The 27,713-nt window shown below is 33.0% G+C and overlaps 1 pseudogene; it reads right to left on the bottom strand.

Moving 5' to 3' along the window:
- Window positions 1-4,586: 4,586 nt before the first annotated feature.
- LOC123911219 lies at window positions 4,587-26,742 on the bottom strand (annotated as a pseudogene).
- Between the last annotated feature and the right edge of the window lie 971 nt (window positions 26,743-27,713).

Below are 27,713 nucleotides of genomic sequence, written 5' to 3' on the forward strand. Positions count from 1 at the left end.
TGTTGTGAACCTGAAACACAACAATTGTCACCATCAATAACAATACCTCCTAATTCCATAATTAAAATGAAAGGTAACTAACACAACTGAAAATAAAATTTATATACACACAACTAATTTTATGCAGAAAACAAATTAAAGCTAATTCTCAAATTGAAAATCAAATTAATTCTTAATAACTAATTACAAATAAATTTGTAATTCAATTTCAGCATGAACCCTAATTCCCAATTGAAATCAAATTGATTTTCTGCATAAACACTAATTCCCAAATTGAAATCAAATTAATTCTTAATAACTATTTCTGTTTTGTATTTACCTTAGCAACTGCACACGCAATCTTCTTTCACAAACTCGCCGTCGAACGGAGTTCCGTTCAAACTCAAAAGAAGGAAAATGATGAACTAGCAAAGTTTGTTCGTCCAACAATGGCGAGCGTTTTGGAGGTTAATGTTGTTGTTTACACTTTGTTGGTGATGAAAAGAAGTTCAGGAAAACGAAATTGATGATGTTGTGTCTTTGTTGGTGATGAACACAAATTCAGAAGAAGGAAAACGATGAAGTTTGATTCAAAAAAAATTACAAAGATTATTTTGTCATGTTTTTTTTTATTTAATTTTAGTTTTAATTTAGTTTTAATTAATTTACAATCATAATTAAAATTAACAAAATATAATATTGGGGTAATTGTGTAAGTTTTAATATGTAAGGAACTTAGTTGAAATATTAAAAGATGCTAATTTACATGGTAAGTACCATACATGAAGGTTGTACCATATCATTCAAAGTTGGTCAACACTGCATCCTCATTAGCCAGTTTTGGAATGTACCAAAACATCCCAACTAAGGAATGTACCATAGAATTTTCCATATAAGTTTTCTCCTTATCCATATACTTATATGATCACATAAAACATTGTCATTTTTGAAATGATTCATTTTTAAACTTATGAGATCATAAACCTATTAAAGTCTGAATCACTCATCCTTGTAACTCTCATCCAAAATCCGAAATCAACCATACATGTCATTAAGTACAACTTTCTCTACTACTTATTTTCATGTAATTGATATTTTTAAACAAGCATTCAAAGCATATTATAACAGAACTTCCTGTCATACAATAACCATCATAAGGTAATCTCGTTCTCTCGATAATATGTGATCATTGAAATAGACCTTAACTCGAGAAATTCTCATGTTGGCCATGATGCTTAAATTGTGTCCTTACAAATAAAAATTGTGTAAAAGCAGTCAGTATATATTCAAAAGAATCCAATGTTATAATGTCAATATTATATTGTTAATGAGCATAAAATCTAGACTCCAGCACAAATTTTGGAAAAGCAGCATATCTTATAGGCTGAATAAGTTCTCAAAAACGAAAATGGATTGCATTAAAAACCAAATCTCTCAAATGCATAACATGGTAAAAAAGGCCCTCTTGTTAAGCTAATTATAGAGTTGTAGTTATATAGCAGCACCGTAAATTGCACGACACGTACGTAATTGATAGCAAGTATTAATAGCATAAGAAAAACACATTAGTACAGTCATTATACCATATGAGAAACATATAAAATGGTTGAATAACTTGCTTTTCCTTCATTCCGAAGTGCACTTACAGCTTAGAATATATTGAGTATTGTTTTACTTACCACAATTTAAGAGTCTTAAACTTTTGAAAGACTTGTACAAACAATAGAAACGGTCGAAGAATTGGTTCATATAAAAATTGCACTAAGAACATCATCCAACACGTACATTGTAACTAAAGAGTTCATGATGCATTTTACAAAGTATATCCATCAATTCCAACTATCATACTTGGGGTTACTAGGGCCATATGTTCCACCTGATTTTTAAGATAATGGAAAAAGATTCCATCTCACAATGATTTATAGTCTTATAGGATTTGTATACCTGATTAAATTTTAATTTACAAAATTGAAGGTTAACTTTTTCTCGAACCAGAAGATCGAAGGTTCTTCAATAATCAAAAATGATAAAATCGACATCCCGTCATCGTTCCCAATAGGTATAAATCGATTATAAACCAAACGGGGCAAATATGTTGGAACAAAAATTCCAATAAGCAGAAGATTTAAGGTTCTTGGGGCAGATTCCTCAATTAAGTTTTAAGTAAAAGATTGAATTATCAAGAATTAAAAAATCAGTATCACTACAAGTATCAACCGAAAATCGATATGTTGGAATGAAAACAAAAAATTACTGTAGTAAACTAGGTCTTCAATAAGGTTCAATTGAATGTTCTTCAATAATCAAGAATAAGAAAAATGGGTAAGGTTCAACCTTTTTCAAAAAGATTGAATGGTCATGACTAATCAAAAATGAAAAATTCAATGAAAATTTATTGGAATGAAAGTTCCAAAATCACCATGGCAAAGGAAAAAGTTAATCTTTCAAAATATTGGTACCAAACAGGGTCTTGGAATCAATGCACATATGTAAAAAGAAAACTCAAAAAATTACCTCACCAAACAAAAAAGTTTATCTTTCAAGGTCTTGGCACAAAGCATACTATAGTATTTATCACCCAAGATAAATTCTACAATGCATTGATTCTTTACTAGAAGAAGAAGAAAGAAAAATCTAACAACCAAACCAAACACATTTACGCATGGTGTAAGATAGAAGTTGTTGCTGCATAACATAGACATGGGGAGACTGCATGTGGTTTAATATAAAGGCTATCTCAAGGGCTTTCATATTTTATTGGACCAAGGGCCTCGGTCCAACACCGGGTTAATTAATCATTCAAGGCTTTTAACTAAATTAAAAGCAAATTTACCGTCCCTTCGAGCAATAGTTTTTTGTCTTTACTTACCTTCAAATTTTGAGTTAGAGAGAGGTTTAGAATGAGACATACCTTCATGGGTGATGATGTGAGACTTATATAGTCGAGAAGGAAGTGGCATTGGGCTTGGACCATCCAAACAGTCAACTCTACAACTGTAGCATGAATATTCCAGTCAAGTCTCTCATAATGAATCTAAAAGGATGCCAAATTAATCAACTTCAGTTTGTTTTACACATAAAAACCAAATTAGAAAACATAAATAGAGAATACCTCCAAAATCCAAATTACCAGGATTTTAAATTCTTGGAGCTTATAACTATATGGCATTTTGGCTACTTTCTCTTCCTTCTTTTGAAGAACTCTAAACTAATTAAGTATACAGTCCCTCAATGTTGGCTGCTATGAATATCAATCTTATCCAGTGTTACCACTTGTACGCTCAACAAGAATAATATTTTCAACCAATAATTGCAATAGCTTTCACATTGTTAGCTAATTATTCATATACTTATATGATGACATAAAACATTGTCATTTTTGAAATGACTCATTTTTAGACTTATGAGAGCATAAACCTATTAAAGTCTGAGTCACTCATTCTTTGATAATATGTGTCCTTACAAACAGAAATTGTCACTGAAATAGACCTTAACTCAAGAAATTTTCATGTTGGCCATGATACTTGAATTGTGTCCTTACAAACAGAAATTGTGTAAAAGTAGTAAGTATATATTCAAAAGAATCTAATGTTATAATGTCAATATAGGCTGAATAAGTTCTCAAAAACAAAAATAGACTGCATTCAACATCAAATCTCCAAAATACATAACATGATAACATAGTAAAAAAGATCCTCTTGTTAAGCTAATTATAGAGTTGTAGTCATATAACTACATCGTAAATTGCACGACGCGTAGGTAATTGACAGCAAGTGTTAATTGCATAAAGAAAAACACATCAGTAAGCTAATTATAGAGTTGTAGTCATATGCAACATCGTAAATTAAACGACACATAGGTAATTGAAAGCAAGTGTTGAATCACTTACTTTTCCTTCATTCTGAAGCGCACTTGCAGTTATATCTGATTCTACACCATATATATAGGGGGAAAAGCAGCTCAAATCATAGAATTATACCATATTAAGAAAACTTGTTCCCACATTTACTTCTGACATTAAAATCCTGCCCAGTCAACAAATTAACCTTAAAAGTTGGGATTCAATAGAATGGTCCCAGCACCTGTAATTGTTCCCTAGTTTCTATCCTGCAACCAAAGCTTCCATCATCTCTCCAGAGACTCTGGACCATTCTATCATCGTCTATGGGACATTGGTCTCATAATCAATCTAAAAGGATGATAGTCATCTATTACAGAACTGCACAGTGTACTATTGTTGAACAAAGTTCTATATATAAGAATATGTTGTTATATGAATCTAAAATGCATAATTCAACCATGTTTGAAAACATAAAGCCAATACAAACAATCACAATGAAATTTTTTAAAAAAAAAAAAACTTGAATAGCTCATCACCTGAGAATTCCTTCTCATCAAATAGCTTTCACATTAAGGCATCATCCTGCGTTTTTGGACCATCAAGAAAATCCCTTATAAAAATCACAAAACAAAATATATTTATCTTATTGTTGAATTTTGAGTTAGTGGGCTCATATTTACCACACAACGCTTTATAGATAATGAAAAAAATTCATCTCAGTGACATATTAACGATTCGGGTCATAATGCATTTTACTCTGACGCCATTGTCTCATTGAGGCATCCATTGCTTACAAAACTTATGAAACAATAGGGAATAGGGTCATTAAGATCATAATTCAAATCACTGCAAAATTGAATCTAGGGACTAAGGGTCACCAAAAGCACAATAGATATCCATTCATGGATTTTGAATAAAAATTCATATATATTTTTTGACAAAAAAGAGGACACAGATAGAGACAATATATTCAACTGGTTGTCTACATATTGGACATCTATTTGTATGGAACCTTAAAACCTTTGCACATCCGCTACACATGCACTGCAAAGAAGACAAGAATATATCAAGAGAAGAAGGATTCAAACACTGATTATGAGCGTTAGCACTTATGAGCGTTAGCACTTATGAAACTGTTTGGGAGAGCTTTTAAAAACAGTTTATGGCTTGTTCATAAATTGTTTCAGCTTATTTACAAAAGCACTTCAAGATAGAAGATGAAAACAGCTTATAGCTTACGCCTTGTTTGGATAAACAACTTAATTAAGAGTTTATAGCATAAAAACTTATCATGTAAATGAAAGATAAAATTAATTCAAACTATTTACATTTAAGCTATACAGGAGTGGGGAGCTTTATTGAAATAAGTTGAAAAAGCTTATGAACATGTAATAAAATTGTTTCCACAAGCTGTCCCAAGTCCCAAACAGTTCCACAAGTGTTTGTGTCAGTAGATAAGCTCAATGTGCTTACACTATTAGCTTAGACACAAACATTAAGTTCTCATAAAAATAGATTTGACACACACTCAGTGCTTGTGCTACTAGCTCTTAATGAAGTTTTATCCAAACAGGACATAAGTAGTTTTCAACTATTAAGTCGAACAAAAATAGTAATCAGTATGCTGAGATTGATCAGTGACAGAGTAAATTTTGGGTTAAGATAACAAGAAATGACCAGAAAATATAATGATCTAATCATTGAAAATAATTGGCAGCACCAAATATCAATATCATTTAACATTTCCCAATGATTTAGCATTAGTACTAGTGAAATCACCGGCAAAGATCAGCATCATTCTGTTAACAAGTAAAAAAAATTAAATCACAAAAAGGAAACAGTAAATACCATGTGGCGACAAGGAAGGACAGTTGTGTCGCGAGATTCTGATAAGCAGATAACTCTTTTCCGGGGTCATTCACATCACAGTCACTCTACTAAAGTTTCAATACCATATATCTCCTGCAGCTCATACCTCATTCCATTCACCCACAATATCTGCTTACCAACCTTCACCTGGAATTCTCCTTTCTCCTTCTCAAACACTTCTTGAGTTATTTGAGAGTTTCATTTATTACCAGATGTTGGAGTTTCATTTGTTCCGTTCATGTCACCGGAAGATGCATCTGCTTTAGCTGCTACAGGATAGACGTCTAGGTCGCCCATTTTTAATAACTCGGATTCCTCGAACATTGAAAGAGTGATACCAGTTCCAGATGGTTGTCTAAACTTCTGGCCAAGACCATGCTGGAAATTGATAGTAACCGTCATCTTCTTTTGCAAAGAAAAGTACTGTGATGTTGTTATGGAGAAAATAGGAAACAAACATTTAAATCAAACAAATAAAAGAACTACACCACAAAAATACATATTCAAATGTGCACTAAACTCGTGTTCAATTTCAGTTTTGGAAAAATTAAAATTGCTCTAGTAAAACATGGATTGAACCGACTATTAAGAGACTTTGTAATGAACAGGTACATAATGTATCTATAGATCTTGCCACAGAAACCAATTTTTTATATTACTTGATGCTAACTTGGCTATGATGTAAGTGGAAGTGTCACCAATGTCTATTTCAACATTTCAATTTTCCTACCAACAAAATTAGCCACTATGGATTTCAATCCAACTAACGAATTATTGACAACTATTCTCTCACCTCAGTTAACCATCGCACTTTCGACTACCATGCACCAAATATTTTCACTTTCATTTGTTAAACTCGAGGAGATCTCAGTAACCTCAAGGGACATTCTCAATAGATGTCACTTCAATATACTGCTTATAAGCAATTGCAATCTTTAGCAGCAATAGACCCTGCTTTTAAATCAGGCTCCCCGTATTATTATAGGAAATTGAACCCGAGTGACGGATAGATATACTTTTTCAGTAAATCACAAAATATACGCAAAACATAGCTGCTCTATTTTTCATTTGAAAAATGCTATATGTAAACCTGTCATGCACCAGTTTCCTAAGCTAGCCAAAAAATAACATGTTATGCCGATAAGTAAATATTTACCCATATTAGTCTACATTGGCAACTATAAGAAAGCTCTCACTACATTACAGTCCAAATTCCAGATATCAGCCGAGTTCCCATAAAAATATCAAAAGGACAAGCTTATGAATACAAAACAATAAGACTAAACATGGTTAGACTTAGAGGTTGAATAAAAATATAAACCAATCAGGGTCATAATAAGCCAATATAAACTATACATGTTTTGAATAAAAGTTCATATTAAAATTTCTTTAAAGGCCACCATCCAACTTTTCCTTTATGAATAAAGAGTTCGTAAATAATTTTACTCTAAGGTCATTGAGGCATCCATCCCCATTCATGCATTTTGAATAAAAATTCATATATATTTTTTGATATATCACTTCTAAGTTCATATATAGCTTAAATGAAAAGGGTCATTAAGATCATGATGCAAAACCACTTCTAATTGCAGTTGCAAAACTGAATTTAGGGACCAAGGGTCATCAAACCACAATAGATTAGATATCCATTCATTTATTATGAATAAAAATTCATATAGGAGTATATGTTTTGACAAAAAATAGGACACCGATACAGACAATTGCTTGAGTGGCAATTAAAGCAACAACTAACTTTTACATTCAGGGACTAGGGTCATTAAGTTCATCCAACATTTTACTTTATGGTCATTGAGGCATCTATGATCCATCCGTTACAAAACTTATAAAAAGATTCCAACCGTCAAATTTGGGGTTACTAGGGCAATATACTCCACCCCTTTTTCAGGCAATTTAAAAAGATTCCATCACTCAATGTTTCACAGTCTTATAGGGTTTTTATACCATTTTAAATTACGATTAACAAAATCGAAGGCTGACTTTTTTTCTCAAGCAGAAAATTGAATGTTCTTGAATAATCAAGAATAAGAATAATGGGTAAGGGCCGTAAGGCTCTACGTTTATTCAAGTAGAAAATTGAATGTTTTTGACTAAATCTAAAATGAAACAAATAGGTATCTCAACAAGCATGAATGAAAATATCTTTCAGGGTTCTCGGCACAGAGCATACCTGTTACATAATAATATTGTCTGAAAGAACTGTCAACAGTCACCACAGCAAGTTTTTAGACTGCATACCAGAGAGGCCACCTGTATTCGGTTACTAAATCCAAGACTTGCATTTATAATTATCAACACAAATCTAGTGCTATATGATTCTTATACATCTACGTGCATTCAAAAACATTGACACATAAAAACTTGTTGAGCTTTCCTCCATAGATTACAATACAAGCATCCTTATATGACATAGATGGTCAGCTTAATGCCATATATACCAGATAAATACTTTGATAAATAGTTCAAACTCCAAAGAGTAAATTTCTATGTACTTTGCTTCAGTTGATTCGTTTCTTCCTTAGAGAATTCCTTTGAAACCTTTATCAATAGGCTAATCCAACACAAGCATGCACTCCAATTTGCATTGGCAAAATCACTTCATATTGTAGTTGCAAAATTGCTTTTAGGGACTAGGGTCATAAAAGCACAATAGCTAGTATTTATGCCTTAATGCCTTATATTATGAACAAAATTTTATATTAAAATTGCATTTGAGGCAACAACTAGCTTTCACATTAAGGCATCATCCAACTTTTTTAGGTTATCAAGAAAATCTCTTACAAAAAACATGGAAAAAGTATAACCATCTTGTTATTGAATTTGGAGTTAGTGGGCTCATATATACCATACCACCCTTTATAGATAATGAAGAAAAAAAAATTATGTCAATGACAGTACCACAATTAGGGTCATAAAAGACAGTGGAGACCATGCACCGTCCAACTTCTTTAAAGGCACCATCCAACTTTTCCTTTATGAATAAAGAGTTTGTAATGCATTTTACTCCAAGGTCACTGAGGCATCTATCCCATACAAAGCTTATGAAACATTAGAAACTAGGGTCATTAAGTTCATAATACAAACCACTTACAAATTATAATTGCAGCTGTAAAATTAAAATTAGGGACTAAGGGTCAACAAATCAAAATAGATATCCATTCATGCATTATGAATCAAAGTTCATAATTTATTTTTGAGAAAAAAGAGGACATAGAGATAATAGCTTGAGTGGCAATTAAAGCAACAACTAGCTTTCACATTCAAGGACTAGGGTATCTCAACATGTATTAATGCAAATATAAAAGATTGAAAGTTCCAATAATTACCGTAGTAAACGAAAAAGTTCTATCTTTCAAAATATTGGTACCAAACAGGGTCTAAGGACAAAACACTTTTTTCTCAATTAGTAAGGTTATTTTGTTTTTATGAAAAATTGAGAGTGAAATCACCACTCGTGAAATCAAAACATAAAAAATTGAGAGTGAAATCATATACCTCTTGATCTGGCTTTTCATTTTCAAAGTTGCTCTAATTCGTGGATGAAGCCACATCAACACCAACAGCTGAACCATCAACAATCCATTTACTCACCAGCATACTTTCAACTTCAGTTACAGTCCTCCACTAACAGTTCCATGAGATTTCGGTTTCACCATTGAACCTTTGGGAAATTACCACCTTATTAGCATTCTGAACCTGAACATCACTATGTTCAGCAATAAAACATTTTGTATTTATCAAGCAAAAGATTGAATCTTATCGAATGATCAAAAATGATAAAAATGAGTAAGGTTCTGTCATTTATAATTATCAACACAAAGCTAGTGATATCTGATTTTTATACCAACATCCACCAAATTTTATCAGATTTCACAATAGGTCTGCAGAAAAAAGACTAACAAATACAACCTCATTATGGTTTCCCTCATTGATCACAATGCAAGCATCCTTATATGGCATACGTTGTCTACAAAATTCCATATATACCAATTAGATATTATAAGAAATAATTTAGACTCCAAAAAGTTGGTTTCTTTGTACTTTGCTTCAGTTGATTCGTTTATTCATTAGAGAATTCCTTTGAAACCTTTATCAGCAGGCTAATCAAACACAAGGGCACACTTCCTTTTGCATTTGCAGAATCACACTTCATATTGTAGTTGCAAAATTGCATTTAGGGACTAGGGTCATCAAAGCACAATAGATAATATCCAAGCCTTATATTAAAATTGCATTTCAGGCAACAACTAGCTTTCTCATTAAGGCATCATCCATCATTTATGGGCCACCAAGACAAACTATACCATACCACTAGTGACAGTTTCACAATTAGGGTCATAAAAAGACGACAGACACAATCAACATTTTGAATAAAATTTCATATCAACATTTATTTCCTTTGAAAGTCACCATCCAACTTTTCCATTATGAATAATGAATTCATAATGCATTTTCCTCAAAGGTCATTGAGGCATCCATCCCTTACAAAACTTATGAAACATTAGGGACAAGGGTCATTAAGTTCATATTGCAAAATCACTGCTAATTGCAGTTGCAGAATTAAACTTACGGACTAAGGGTCATCAATTAAGGCAACAACTAACTTTCGCATTCATGCCTAGGGTCATTAAGTTATTTATCCAGCATTTTTTGGAGAGCTTATTGAAATAAGTTGAATAAGCTTATGAACATGTAATAAAATTGTTTCCATAAGTTGTCCCAAGTCCCAAACAATTCCACGAGTGTTTGTGTCAGTAGATAAGCTCAAAGTGCTTATACTATTATAGCTTAGACACAAACACCAAGTGCTTGTACTATTAGCTCTTAATTAAGTTTTATCCAAACAAGACACAAGTAGTTTTCAACTATTAGGTTGAACAAAATTAGTAATCAGTATGCTGAGATTGATCAGTGACAGTAACTTTTGGGTTGAGATAACAAGAAATGACAAGAAATTATAATGATCTAATCATTGAAATTTTTTTGGCAGAAACAAACATCAATATCATTTAACATTTCCCAATGATTTAGCATTAGTACTAGTGATATCACCGGCTAAGACCAGCATCATTCCGTTAACCAATAAAAAAAATTAAATCACAAAAAGGAAACTGAAAATACCATGTGGCGACAAGGAAGGACAGTTGTGTCGCGAGGTTCTGATAAGCAGATAACACACTCTTTTCTGGGGTCATTCCCATCCAAGTCACTCTATACTGAAGTTCCAATACCATATATCTCCTGCAGCTCCATACCTCATTCCATTCACGCACAATATCTTCTTAACAACCTTCACCCGGAATTCTCCTTTCTCCTTCTCAAACACTGCTTGAGTTATCTGAGAGTTTGTGTTTGTTTTACTACCAGATGTTGGAGTTTCATTTGTTCTGTTCATGTCACCGGAAGATGCATCTGCTTTAACTGCTACAGGATAGACGTCTAGGTCGCCCACTTTCAACAACTTGGATTCCTCGAAGATTGAAAGAGTGATACTAGTTTCATATGGTTGTCTAAACTTCTGGCCAAGACCATGCTGGAAATTGATAGTAACAGGTGCAAAAATATTTTCCCTAGTCGAGTTAAGGACACAACCGTTACCTTCTTTTGCAAAGAAAAATATTGTGATGCTGTTATGAAGAAAATAGGAAACAAACATTTAGATCAAACAAATAAAAGAATTATAACACAAAATATACATATTCACTAAACTCGTGTTCAATTTTAGTTTTGGAAAAACTGGAATTGCTCTAGTAAAACATGGATTGAACCGACTATTAAGAGACTTGTATCCATAGATCTTGCCACAGAAACCAATTTTTCGTATTACTTGATGCTAACTTGGCTATGATGTAATGGAAGTGTCACCCATGTCTATTTCAACATTTCAACCTTCCTACCAGCAAGATTAGCTACCATGGATTTCAAACCAACCAACGAATTATTGACAACTATTCTCTCAACTCAGTTAACCATCTCACTTTCGATTACCATGCACCAAATAATTTCACTTTCATTTGTTAAACTCCAACAGTCCACGCAAAATAAGTTAAGTAATCTTTCCACACCCTAAAAAGTAAAAGAATTAAAAAGGCACCCTCAGTAACCTCAAGGGACATTCTCAATAGAGGTCACCTCAGTTGGTGACTTGGTGTTAGATTGTCTAGAGCATATAAGCAATTGCTATCTTTAGCAGCAACAGACTCTGCTTTTCAACCAGGCTCCCCATATTATTGTAGGAAATTGAACCCGAGTGACGCATAGATATACTTATTCGGTAAATCACAAAATATACGCAAAACATAGCTGCTCTATTTTTCATTTGAAAAATGCTATTTGCATACCTGTCATGCACCAGTTTCCTAAGCTAGCCAAAAAAAACATGTTATGCTGATAAGTAAATATTTACCCAAATTAGTCTACATTGGCAACTATAAGAAAGCTCTCATTAAATTACAGTCCAAATTCCAGATAGACGAGTTCCCATAAAAATATCAAAAGTACAAGCTTATCAATATAAAACAATAAGACTAAACATGGTTAGACTTAGAGGTTGAATAAAAAAATAAACCAATCGGGGTCATAATAAGCTAATATAAACCATACATATTTTGAATAAAAGTTCATATTAAAATTTCTTTGAAGGCCACCAGCCAACTTTTCCTTTATGAATAAAGAGTTCGTAGCATTTTACTCTAAGGTCATTGAGGTATCCATCCCTTACAAAACATTAGGAACTAGAGTCATTAAGTTCATATATATCCATTCATGCATTTTGAATAAAAAAATTCATATATATTTTTTGACAAAAAAGAGGACACAGATAGAGACAATTGCTTGAGTGGCAATTAAGGCAACAACTAGCTTTCACATTCAGGGACTAGGGTGATTAAGTTCGTCCAGCATTTTACTCTATGGTCATCGAAGCATCTATGATCCATTCATTACAAAATTTTAAAAACAACGTATATTCATCAATTCCAACGGTCAAATTTGGGGTTACAGGGGCCATATAACTCCAGCCCTTATAGAGTTTTTATACCCTTTTAAATTTTGATTTACAAAATTGGAGGTTCACTTTTTTGACACCAGAGGGAAACGAACTTGAGACCTTGAGAGGAGCACACTACAAGGTCCCAAACCAACGCCACTAGGCCAACCCAAGTGGGTTTATAACCACCACTCATGAAATCAAAACATAAAAAATTGAGAGTGGAATCATATACCTCTGGATCTGACTCTTCATTTTCAAAGTTGCTCTGATTCGTGGATGAAGCCACATCAAAACTAACACCTGAATCTGAACCATCAACAATCCCTTTGCTCACCAGCATGCTTTCAACTTCAGTTACAGTCCTCCGCTAATAGTTCCATGAGATTTCGGTTTCACCGTTGAACCTTTGGGAATTTACCACCTTATTAGCATATTGAACCTGGACACCACTACATTCAGCAATAAAACGTTTTGTATTTAACAAGCAGGAGATTGAATCTTATCGAATGATCAAGAATGATAAAAATGGGTAAGGTTCTGTCTTTTTTAAGTAACTAAATCCAAGACTTATATTTATAATTATCAACACAAAGCTAGTGAATCTGATTTTTATACCAACATCCACCAAATTTTATCAGATTTCACAATTGGTCTCCAGAAAGAAAAATAAGACTAACAAATATAACCTCATTATGGTTTCCCTTATTGATGACAATGCAAGCATCCTTATATGGCATACGTTGTCTGCAAAATTCCATATATACCAGATAGATATCATAAGAAATAGTTTAGACTCCAAAAAGTTGGTTTCTTTGTACTTTGCTTCAGTTGATTCGTTTCTCATTAGAGAATTCCTTTGAAACCCTTATCAGCAGGCTAATCAAACACAAGGGTGCACTTCCTTTTGCATTTGCAAAATAACTTCATATTGTAGTTGCAAAATTGTGATTAGGGACTAGGGTCATCAAAGCACAATAGATAATATCCATGCTTTATATCAAAATTGCATTTCAGACAACTACTAGCTTTCACATTAAGGCGTCATCCAACATTTTTGGGCCACCAAGACAAAGTATACCATACCACTAGTGACAGTTTCACAATTAGGGTCATAAAAAGACAATAGACACAATCAACATTTTGAATAAAATTTCATATTAACATTTATTTCCTTTGAAATCTACCATCCAACTTTTTCATTATGAATAATGAATTCATAATGCATTTGCCTCAATTTGAGGCATCTATCCCTTACAAAACTTACGAAACATTAGGGACAAGGGTCATTAAGTTCATATTGCAAAATCACTGCTAATTGCAGTTGCAAAATTGAATTTAGGGACTAAGGGTCATCAAAGCAGAATATATAGTCATTCATGCATTATTATGAATAAAAATTCATAATTTTTTTTAATAGAAAAGCAGACACCGATAGCAACAATTGCTTAAGTAGCAATTAAGGCAACAACTAGATTAAACATTCAGGCATAGGGTCATTAAGATATTTATCCAACATTTTTTGGGCATCAAGACATCACATCACTTTTTATCGAAGCAGAAGATTAAAAGTTTTTATCGACGTCCATCATCGTTCCCAACAGTTATTGATTATAAACCGGATGGGGCAAATATGTTGGAATGAAAATTCCAAAAATGGGCTAAACTGCATTATTGTAACAAAAAACTGTTCTTTTTTTAAATATTGCTACCAAACATGATCTTGGGATATAACACGTTTTGCACAATTAATGGTCATCGATTCCAATGGTCAAATTTAGGGTTACTAGGGCAATATACTCCACCCTTTTTCAGATAATGAAAAATGATTTCGTCACACAATGAATGTTCTTGACTAAATTTAAAATATGTATCTCAACTTGTATCGATGAAAATATATTGGATAAAAGTTCCAAAATATATAAACTAGGAAAATTGATACATCCACTCATGAAATCAAAACATAAGAAACTGAGATGAGAATCATATACCTCTTGATCTGACTTTTCATTTTCAAAAGGTTGTTCTGATTCGTGCATGAAGCCGCATCTGAATGATGAACCTTCCCTTTACCCAACAACATGATTTCAACTTCAGTTACAGTCCTCCAAGAACAGTTCCATGAGATTTTGATTTCCAAATCACTGTTGAACCTTGGCAATTAACCACCTTATTAGCATGCTAAACCTGAACACTGCTATGCTCAGCAACAAAAGCTTTTGTATTTATCAAGCAAAAGATTGAATCTTATTGAATGATCAAGAATGATAACGCATACATCTAGTGCTATTATGCCAACACCTACTGAATTTTATCAGATACAACCTCATTATGGTTTCCTCCATTGATCACAATGCAAGCATCCTTATATGCCATAGGTTGTCTGCATAATGCCATACATACCAGGTCGATATTTTAAGTAATAGTTTATACTCCAAAGAGTTGGTTTCTTTGTACTTTGTTCATGAGAATTCCTTTGAAACCCTTATCAGGAAGGTCATCAAAGCACAATAGATATTATCCTTGCATTATAATATGAATGAAATTTTACATTAAAATTGCATTTAAGGAAACAACGCTTTCACAATATGGCATCATCCAGCATTTTTGGGCCACCAAGACAATTCCTTATAAAAATCATGGAACAAAGTATATCCAACTTTATATACAATACCACTACAATTAGGGTCATAAAAAGACAATAGACACCATCACGTTTTGAATAAAATTTTCATATTAAATTTCTTTCCTTTGAAAAGCCACCATCCAACTTTTTCATTATGAATAAAAAATTCATAATGCATTTTTCTCAAAGGTCATTGAGGCATCCATCCCTTACAAAACTTATGAATCATTTGGGACAAGGGTCATTATGTTCATAATGCAAAATCACTTCTAATTGCAGTTGTAAAATTGAAGTTATGGACTAAGGGTCATCAAAGCAAACTATATACCGATGCATGCATTATTATGAATAAAAATTCATATTTTTTTAATAGAAAAGCGGACACCGATGTGGACAATTGCTTCAGTAGCAATTACGGCAACCACTAGCTTTCACATCCAGGGACCAGGGTCATTAAGTAATTTATCCAGTATGTTTTGGGCATCAAGACATCCAATCACTTTTTATCGAAGCATAAGATTAAAAGTTTTATCGAAGCCCATCATCGTTCCCAACAAGTGTTGATTATAAACTAGATAGGGCAAATATGTTGGAATGAAAATTCCAAAAACTGTTGTTTTAAAATATTGTTACCAAACATGGTCTTGGGACATAACATTTTTTGCACAATTAAGGTTCTTTTTGTTCTTCAATGATCAAGAACGAGAAAAGTGGGTAAAATTATACCTCTTTTTCAAGCTGAAGATTAAATGTTCTTGAATAAATAATAAATGAAGAAATGGGTCTTTGTAATGTTCTTGAGGCCAGAAAAACAGTTCATTACCTTCCAGGAGGCATTCTGAAGGATCTTGTAATGTTCGGTAACTTTCTTCTGAAGCTCAAGCTTTTCATATCTTTCATCAATAAACCCTCATCTTTCTATAGCTTTCTGATATCAATGTGCAAAGAGTATAAATAAGCAAAACAGGGAAACATGCATGAACCAGGCTCAAACAATGTAACCCATCAATATAGTGAAAAAAAATCAGAAGTTCAAGATAGATGAACTCTAGAAGCAAGAGAGCTAAAATTGTTTATGTATTAGGACTTGAACCACCCTCCTGAAGAAAAGTAACACATCTAACGTTTGTAAACCAATGCCGCACTCCCTATTTAATTCAAAATTTTATATCGCAACCCAACAACATGGAACATAGAAAAGGGAGCAGATAAACATTATAGAAAATAAGCATCGTTTTACAGAATAAAAACCTTTTCCGGCATGAAAATAAGCAACATTGAAATCATGTCTCAACCTAACCCAAGAAACCACTATTTATTGGCCACATAGAAGATCTGGAGCAAGCAATCCACCATTTACTAACAGAAAGAGAACATAAGAAATTATGTGAATTCTAGACTGAGCTAGAATAAAAGACCTCCTGGAAATTTGTCCCTTAGAAGATGAGAAGGCCACCCAGAATAAGAATAACGGTCAACAATGAGAGTGTTATTCCACTTTTCAATTTTGTTTCCGTCAATGACCTGCACCAACAATACAACTTAATTAAAGAAATATTGGCATTTCACTTGTCATGAGCAAGTACCAGCAAAAATATCCAAATGGTTCTATTGCTATAAAACTTGCACGCAACATTAGCAAATAAGAACAACATTCTAGGATATAACCATATTAACATAGTAACTAGAGCCATGTATCAAGCTTATTGAATTATACTTCCCTATGAGTCAGAAACCATGTCAGCTTTACAACACTATGTCATCACAACTTGCTTCTGCGGATTACATAAAGGCTACGGAAACTAGAGGTTTTGATCAAAGGACTTAAATGCCTAAGCTGTCTATGGTTACCATTTCTTCCTTCATAATGCAAAATCACTTCTAATTGCAGTTGCAGAATTGAATTTAGGGACTAAGGGTCATCAAAGCAGAATATATATTCATTCATGCATTATTATGAATAAAATTTCATAATTTTTTTTAAAAGGACACCGATAGAGACAATTGCTTAAGTAGCAATTAAGGCAACACTAGCTTTCACAGATATGGACTACGGTCATTAAGTTCATCCAACATTTTACTCTATGATCCATCCGTTACAAAATTTATAAAACAAAGTATATTCATCGATTCCAACAGTCAAATTTAGGATTACTAGGGCAGTATACTCCATCACTTTTTCAGCTAATGAAAAGGGATTCCGTCACGCAATGATTCACAGTCTTGTGGGTTTCTATACCCGTTTAAATTGGAAACCCGCCATAGTTCCCAACATGTATCGATTATAAACCAGATGGGACAAATATGTTAGAATGAAAATTCCAAACACGAGTGAAACTCCTTTATCATGACAAAAAAAAACTGTCTTTTAAGGTTCTTTTGGGATGGACCAGAACACCTTTTGCACAATTAAGGTTCTTTAGTTTTTCTCAAGCAGAAGATTGAATGTTCTTGAATGACCAAGAATGAGAAAAATGGGTAAAGTTGTACCTTTGCACAATTAAGGTTTTTTATTCTTCCCTTAAGCAGAAGTTGTACCTTTTTTCAAGCAGATGATTGAATTTAGGGACTACGGATCATCAAACCAGAACATATATCCATTCATTCATTATTATGAATAAAAATTCATAACTTTTTTTTTTAATAAAAAAGCGGACACAGATAGAGACAATTGCTTGAGTAGCAATTAAGGCAACAACAAAGCTTTCACATTTAGGGACTAGGGTCATTAAGTTCATCCAACATTTTACTCTATGGTCATTGAGGCATCTATGATCCATCCGTTATTAAATTTATAAAACAAAGTATATTCATCGATTCCAACCACCAAATTTAAGGTTACTAGGGCAGTATACTCCCCACCCCTTTTTCAAATAATGAAAAAAGATTCCCTCACACAATCATTCAGTCCTATATAGGGTTTTATACCCTTTAAAATTCGAAAGCCAACATCGCTCCCAACATGTATTGATTATAAACCAGTTGGTGCAAATATCTTAAAGTGAAAATTCCAAAAACAAGTGAAACTCCCTTATCGTGACAAACAAAAAACTGTCTTTTAAGGTTCTTTTTGGGACAGAACAGAACACCTTTTGCACAATTAAGGTTCTTTTGTTTTTCTCAAGCAGAAGATTGAATGTTCTTGAATGATCAAGAATGAGAAAAATGGGTAAAGTTGTAACTTTGCACAATTAAGGTTTTTTTTTCTTCCCTTAAGCAGAAGTTGTACCTTTTTTCAAGCAGATGATTGAATTTAGGGACTACGGATCATCAAAGCAGAACATATATCGATTCATGCATTATTATGAATAAAAATTCATAACTTATTTTAATAGAAAAGCGGACACCGATAGAGACAATTGCTTGAGTAGCAATAACGGCAACAACAAGCTTTCACATTTAGGGACTAGGGTCATATTTAGGGACTAGGGTCATTAAATTCATCCAACATTTTACTCTATGGTCAAATTTAAGGTCACGGGCAATATACTCCCCACCCCTTTTTTCAGATAATGAAAAAAGATTCCTTCACACAATCTTGTATAGGGTTTTTATACCTTTAAAATGGAAAGCCAACATCGCCCTACATCGTTCCCAACATGTATCCATTATAAACCAGATGGTGCAAATATCTTAGATCATGTAATCCATTCTCGCCTTAATGGGCCATTTGTTTTGGTATTTTAAAAAAATAATTTTTATACAATTAACTGTATTTTTTGTCTTTATAAATTTTTAAATTTTACTTTCTAACCAATCAATAATCACTGAATACCTTCTAACCAATCACAATGCAAATCATCATGCTAGTACACCACAGTACAAAAAAACCACTAAACTTCAAACAAATCACAATGCAAATCATCATGCTAGTACACCACAGTACAAAAAAACCACTAAACTTCAAACAAATCACAATGCAAATCAAACTACAAAATTAAGCAATGCATGAAAATAAATCAATTTATTTATAGTTGTTTAAAGTCCAGTACAAGTGGTGAGGAAAAATGAAAGAGATGAGAAACTTACAAATCATACGGCGAAGTAGCAATCGTGCAGGAACAGCAGAGCCTTCGTGCAGGAGTGACGGAACCGTCGTACATGGGACATAACAGCTTACTATGCCTCTTCCTCCTAATTTCCTCTTGCTTTAAAACATTTGAAGAAAAGGTAAGTCAATAAAGATAAGGCTAACTTGGTAACTAAGGACTAAATGCTACGTCTTAGCTCTTAATTTTAAACTAATCAGTGCCTCATCACAAACAGTTTTGACACCAAAATTTGGGAACTTCTTTGGCCAATGATTATAATAATGAGCAATAAAAGATCCACAAAGAAGACCCTGTTAATAAAAAATGCACTAACACACAACCAATATCAGTATATATAAATAGAGGACAACGTATCAACTATCATTATCAAGCATTCAATATAAGTGACAATGCAAAGAGGAAATTAGGAGAATGTGTCTGATCTAACAAAAAACTTGATTTCCAATTTGCTAAATCAGATAAATAACACAATCACTGCTACTATAACTCTTAAATCAACAAAAGCAAGTATCCATCCTATCAGAGGAAAACTAATACCTCAAACAACAAATAAATTGTAAAATAAAACATCAGTTACAAAATTTATAAAACATAGTATATTCATCGATTCCAATGGTCAAATTTAGGGTTACTAGGGCAATATACTCCACCCTTTTTCAGATAATGAAAAATGATTTCGTCACACAATGAATGTTCTTGACTAAATTTAAAATATGTATCTCAACTTGTATCGATGAAAATATATTGGATTGAAAGTTCCAAAATATATAAACTAGGAAAATTGATACATCCACTCATGAAATCAAAACATAAGAAACTGAAATGGGAATCATATACCTCTTGATCTGACTTTCATTTTCAAAAGGTTGTTCTGATTCGTGCATGAAGCCGCATCTGAATGATGAACCTTCCCTTTACCCAACAACATGATTTCAACTTCGGTTACAGTCCTCCAAGAACAGTTCCATGAGATTTCGATTTCCAAATCACTGTTGAACCTTGGCAATTAACCACCTTATTAGCATGCTGAACCTGAACACTGCTATGCTCAGCAACAAAAGCTTTTGTATTTATCAAGCAAAAGATTGAATCTTATTGAATGATCAAGAATGATAACAGATACATCTAGTGTTATTATGCCAACACCTACTGAATTTTATCAGATACAACCTCATTATGGTTTCCTCCATTGATCACAATGCAAGCATCCTTATATGCCATAGGTTGTCTGCATAATGCCATACATACCAGGTCGATATTATAAGTAATAGTTTATACTCCAAAGAGTTGGTTTCTTTGTACTTTGTTCATGAGAATTCCTTTGAAACCCTTATCAGTAAGGTCATCAAAGCACAATAGATATTATCCTTGCATTATAATATGAATGATATTTTACATTAAAATTGCATTTAAGGCAACAACGCTTTCACAATATGGCATCATCCAGCATTTTTGGGCCACCAAGACAATTCCTTATAAAAAATCATGGAACAAAGTATATCCAACTTTATATACAATACCACTAGTGACAATTTCACAATTAGGGTCATAAAAAGACAATAGACACCATCACGTTTTGAATAAAATTTTCATATTAAATTTCTTTCCTTTGAAAGCCACCATCCAACTTTTTCATTATGAATAAAGAATTCATAATGCATTTTTCTCAAAGGTCATTGAGGCATCCATCCCTTACAAAACTTATGAAACATTTGGGACAAGGGTCATTATGTTCATAATGCAAAATCACTTCTAATTGCAGTTGTAGAATTGAAGTTAGGGACTAAGGGTCATCAAAGCAAACTATATACCCATGCATGCATTATTATGAATAAAAATTCATATTTTTTTAATAGAAAAGCGGACACTGATATAGACAATTGCTTCAGTAGCAATTAAGGCAACCACTAGCTTTCACATTCAGGGACCAGGGTCATTAAGTAATTTATCCAGTATGTTTTGGGCATCAAGACATCCAATCACTTTTTATCGAAGCATAAGATTAAAAGTTTTATCGAAGCCCACCATCGTTCCCAACAAGTATTGATTAGGGCAAATATGTTGGAATGAAAATTCCAAAAACTGTTGTTTTAAAATATTGGTACCAAACATGATCTTGGGACATAACATTTTTTGCACAATTAAGGTTCATTTTGTTCTTCAATGATCAAGAACGAGAAAAGTGGGTAAAATTGTACCTCTTTTTCAAGCTGAAGATTGAATGTTCTTGAATAAATAATAAATGAAGAAATGGGTCTTTGTAATGTTCTTGAGGCCAGAAAAACAGTTCATTACCTTCCAGGAGGCATTCTGAAGGATCTTGTAATGTTCGGTAACTTTCTTCTGAAACTCAAGCTTTTCATATCTTTCATCAATAAACCCTCATCTTTCTATAGCTTTCTGATATGAATGTGCAAAGAGTATAAATAAGCAAAACAGGGAAACATGCATGAACCAGGCTCAAACAATGTAACCCATCAATATAGTGAAAAAAAGTCAGAAGTTCAAGATAGATGAACTCTAGAAGCAAGAGAGCTAAAATCATTTATGTATTAGGACTTACCACCCTCCTGAAGAAAAGTAACACATCTAACGTTTGTAAACCAATGCCGCACTCCCTATTTAATTCAAAATTTTATATCGCAACCCAACAACATGGAACATAGAAAAGGGAGCAGATAAACATTATAGAAAATAAGCATTGTTTTACAGAATAAAAACCTTTTCCGGCATGAAAATAAGCAACATTGAAATCATGTCTCAACCTAACCCAAGAAACCACTATTTATTGGCCACATAGAAGATCTGGAGCAAGCAATCCACCATTTACTAACAGAAAGAGAACATAAGAAATTATGTGAATTCTAGACTGAGCTAGAATAAAAGATCTCCTGGAAATTTGTCCCTTAGCAGATGAGAAGGCCACCCAGAATAAGAATAACGGTCAACAATGAGAGTGTTATTCCACTTTTCAATTTTGTTTCCATCAATGACCTGCACCAACAATACAACTTAATTAAAGAAATCTTGGCATTTCACTTGTCATGAGCAAGTACCAGCAAAAATATCCAAATGGTTCTATTGCTATAAAACTTGCACGCAACATTAGCAAATAAGAACAACATTCTAGGATATAACCATATTAACATAGTAACTAGAGCCATGTATCAAGCTTATTGAATTATACTTCCCTATGAGTCAGAAACCATGTCAGCTTTACAACACTATGTCATCACAACTTGCTTCTGTGGATTACATAAAGGCTATGGAAACTAGAGGTTTTGATCAAAGGACTTAAATGTCTAAGCTGTCTATGGTTACCATTTCTTCCTTCATAATGCAAAATCACTTCTAATTGCAGTTGCAGAATTGAATTTAAGGACTACGGGTCATCAAAGCAGAATATATATTCATTCATGCATTATTATGAATAAAAATTCATAATTTTTTTTTAAAAGGACACCGATAGAGACAATTGCTTGAGTAGCAATTAAGGCAACACTAGCTTTCACATATATGGACTACGGTCATTAAGTTCACCCAACATTTTACTCTATGATCCATCCGTTACAAAATTTATAAAACAAAGTATATTCATCGATTCCAACAGTCAAATTTAGGATTACTAGGGAAATATACTCCATCACTTTTTCAGATAATGAAAAGGGATTCCGTCACGCAATGATTCACAGTCTTGTGGGTTTCTATACCCGTTTAAATTGGAAACCCGCCATAGTTCCCAACATGTATCGATTATAAACCAGATGGGACAAATATGTTAGAATGAAAATTCCAAACACGAGTGAAACTCCTTTATCATGACAAAAAAAAACTGTCTTTTAAGGTTCTTTTGGGATGGACCAGAACACCTTTTGCACAATTAAGGTTCTTTAGTTTTTCTCAAGCAGAAGATTGAATGTTCTTGAATGATCAAGAATGAGAAAAATGGGTAAAGTTGTACCTTTGCACAATTAAGGTTTTTTTTTCTTCCCTTAAGCAGAAGTTGTACCTTTTTTCAAGCAGATGATTGAATTTAGGGACTACGGATCATCAAACCAGAACATATATCCATTCATTCATTATTATGAATAAAAATTCATAACTTTTTTTTTTAATAAAAAAGCGGACACAGATAGAGACAATTGCTTGAGTAGCAATTAAGGCAACAACAAAGCTTTCACATTTAGGGACTAGGGTCATTAAGTTCATCCAACATTTTACTCTATGGTCATTGAGGCATCTATGATCCATCCGTTATAAAATTTATAAAACAAAGTATATTCATCGATTCCAACCACCAAATTTAAGGTTACTAGGGCAGTATACTCCCCACCCCTTTTTCAAATAATGAAAAAAGATTCCCTCACACAATCATTCAGTCCTATATAGGGTTTTATACCCTTTAAAATTAGAAAGCCAACATCGCTCCCAACATGTATTGATTATAAACCAGTTGGTGCAAATATCTTAAAGTGAAAATTCCAAAAACGAGTGAAACTCCCTTATCGTGACAAACAAAAAACTGTCTTTTAAGGTTCTTTTTGGGACAGAACAGAACACCTTTTGCACAATTAAGGTTCTTTTGTTTTTCTCAAGCAGAAGATTGAATGTTCTTGAATGATCAAGAATGAGAAAAATGGGTAAAGTTGTAACTTTGCACAATTAAGGTTTTTTTTCTTCCCTTAAGGAGAAGTTGTACCTTTTTTCAAGCAGATGATTGAATTTAGGGACTACGGATCATCAAACCAGAACATATATCGATTCATGCATTATTATGAATAAAAATTCATAACTTATTTTAATAGAAAAGCGGACACCGATAGAGACAATTGCTTGAGTAGCAATAACGGCAACAACAAGCTTTCACATTTAGGGACTAGGGTCATTAAGTTCATCCAACATTTTACTCTATGGTCATTAGGCATCTATGATCCATCCGTTACAAAATTTATAAAACAAAGTATATTCATCGATTCCAACCACCAAATTTAAGGTTACTAGGGCAGTATACTCCCCACCCCTTTTTCAAATAATGAAAAAAGATTCCCTCACACAATCATTCAGTCCTATATAGGGTTTTATACCCTTTAAAATTCGAAAGCCAACATCGCTCCCAACATGTATTGATTATAAACCAGTTGGTGCAAATATCTTAAAGTGAAAATTCCAAAAACGAGTGAAACTCCCTTATGGTGACAAACAAAAAACTGTCTTTTAAGGTTCTTTTGAGACAGAACAGAACACCTTTTGCACAATTAAGGTTCTTTTGTTTTTCTCAAGCAGAAGATTGAATGTTCTTGAATGATCAAGAATGAGAAAAATGGGTAAAGTTGTAACTTTGCACAATTAAGGTTTTTTTTCTTCCCTTAAGCAGAAGTTGTACCTTTTTTCAAGCAGATGATTGAATTTAGGGACTACGGATCATCAAAGCAGAACATATATCGATTCATGCATTATTATGAATAAAAATTCATAACTTTTTTTAATAGAAAAGCGGACACCGATAGAGACAATTGCTTGAGTAGCAATAAAGGCAACAACAAGCTTTCACATTTAGGGACTAGGGTCATATTTAGGGACTAGGGTCATATTTAGCTCCCCACCCCTTTTTTCAGATAATGAAAAAAGATTCCTTCACACAATCTTGTATAGGGTTTTTATACCTTTAAAATGGAAAGCCAACATCGCCCAACATCGTTCCCAACATGTATCCATTATAAACCAGATGGTGCAAATATCTTAGATCGTGTAATCCATTCTCTCCTTAATGGGCCATTTGTTTTGGTATTTTAAAAAAATAATTTTTATACAATTAACTGTATTTTTTGTCTTTATAAATTATTAAATTTTACTTTCTAACCAATCAATAATCACTGTATACCTTCTAACCAATCACAATGCAAATCATCATGCTAGTACACCACAGTACAAAAAAACCACTAAACTTCAAACAAATCACAATGCAAATCAAACTACAAAATTAAGCAATGCATGAAAATAAATCAATTTATTTATATTTGTTTAAAGTCTAGTACAAGTGGTGAGGAAAAATGAAAGAGATGAGAAACTTACAAATCATACGGGGAAGTAGCAATCGTGCAGGAACAACAGAGCATTCGTGCAGGAGTGACGGAACCGTCGTACATGGGACATAAGTCTTGCTAACAGCTTACTATGCCTCTTCCTCCTAATTTCCTCTTGCTTTAAAACATTTGAAGAAAAGGTAAGTCAATAAAGATAAGGCTAACTTGGTAACTAAGGACTAAATGCTACGTCTTAGCTCTTAATTTTAAACTAATCAGTGCCTCATCACAAACAGTTTTGACACCAAAATTTGGGAACTTCTTTGGCCAATGATTATAATAATGAGCAATAAAAGATCCACAAAGAAGACCCTGTTAATAAAAAATGCACTAACACACAACCAATATCAGTATATATAAATAGAGGACAACGTATCAACTATCAAGCATTCAATATAAGTGACAATGCAAAGAGGAAATTAGGAGAATGTGTCTGATCTAACAAAAAACTTGATTTCCAATTTGCTAAATCAGATAAATAACATAATCACTGCTACTACAACTCTTAAATCAACAAAAGCAAGTATCCATCCTATCAGAGGAAAACTAATACCTCAAACAACAAATAAATTGTAAAATAATAATCAATCTTAGAAGAGAGTAGAGACGATTTGCTAATACTCTGCATCTTTTTTATCAAAACTTTACTTTGCATTTTGAGATTGTAAAACAAATAATCAAATCTTAGAGCAGAGATTCAGGCACAGTGGCATCATTTAGAGGCTCACCCTTAGTTGCAAACTGAAAATTAAGTTCACAATTGTACTTGGCAGTCCTGTAACAACCTCTCTAGCAGAAGCAACACTCGTAGATTAATTGTGGACTGCCATTTTACCTTCATAGATTAATTGAACAAGATGTGGGATTCAGTGCTCGTGCAATTTGGGGGAAAAGGGACTAATGAGAAAGTTAGGGTTTCGGTGACATTCAAATTTCTAAACGGGAAAGGGTTTGAAATTTGAAGGGTTCGTGAAAGAAGATTAGAGGGTTCTGAGAAACCGTGACGACGATGAGAAACGGTGACAGTGAAGAGATTGTGAGAAACGGTGACGACGATGAGAAACGGTAATGGCGAAGGGTTTGTGATAAACGGTGACGATTAGAGAATGAGAAGATCATAGAAACGGTGACACGGTGACAAGGTTACAGTGAGAAACGACGACGACGACGAGGTTACGGTGAGAAATGGTGACGACGAGGTTACGGTGAGAAATGGTGACGACGATGAGAATGAGAAGCTTGAAGGCTCTCGTGGAGAGAAAAGAAGGAATGAAATCAAATTCTTTTCGAAAATGCACACACGCATATTTCACATTCTCTAACCTTAAAGTTTGAATTTGTTTTTTTTAAGTTTTTTCAAATAATAAATTTTTATAGTCTTTTCAAAATAAAATTTATGTATTTTTGTCAAAGTGTATTTCTATTTAAGTTTTTATTGTTAAGCTAATGTGTATTTTTAAATAATTATTTTGTATACATGCTTAGAATATTGTAAAAAGTTCCTCGAAAAAAAAAAAACTCAATAGTAATTTTTATGTCGAGATTTTAATTACATTTATCTTTATCTTTTAAAATTTTAAAAATTCATATCTAATTCTCCGCATTTTTAAAAAAAAAAATCAAGTTATATAAATAAATTTCGGGTCTTGCTAATGAGTGTCCTCGAACAATCTTTAAATATTAAATTTAAAAAAACTATTTCATAAAGATTCAGAAATCAATGAGATCGGGGCTGAGCCCATTTTTTTTAATAATAAACAGTATATATATAAAATAAAATCACCATAGTTTTTTTTATAAGCACCAAAACAAAATAAATTCTAGGATAAAATAAAGGAAAATACTAACATGTTAAAACATTGGATATGGTAATTTTGACTCAAAAATTGTGTAATCAATTATTTTATCATAGAATTTATTTTGTTTTGGTGATTTAGAGAATGTGGTTCCAGTCCCCTCCCAAATGCAGTTGAGGGGGATCGAACTGTGGTCCTCCTTACTAAGTTCAGTGTCAATCACCACTAAACCAACTAATATTTGGTAAATTGTGTAATCAATTTCTTAAATGTACAAAAACTGTTCTTATCACTACAAAATCACTATCTTTAAATTCATTAACAATGTTGGCAATGAGAATCGAACCTAGGACCTCATGCATACTATCCAAATCTTTCACCACTAGATCAAACCTAGTGTAGTGGCTTTATTTTAGGCATCATTCTTGTATTTTTTTTATTACACGTTTATTTGAATTATA

The sequence above is a fragment of the Trifolium pratense genome, linkage group LG2, assembly GCF_020283565.1.
Source record: "Trifolium pratense cultivar HEN17-A07 linkage group LG2, ARS_RC_1.1, whole genome shotgun sequence".
NCBI classification, from domain to species: Eukaryota; Viridiplantae; Streptophyta; class Magnoliopsida; order Fabales; family Fabaceae; genus Trifolium; species Trifolium pratense.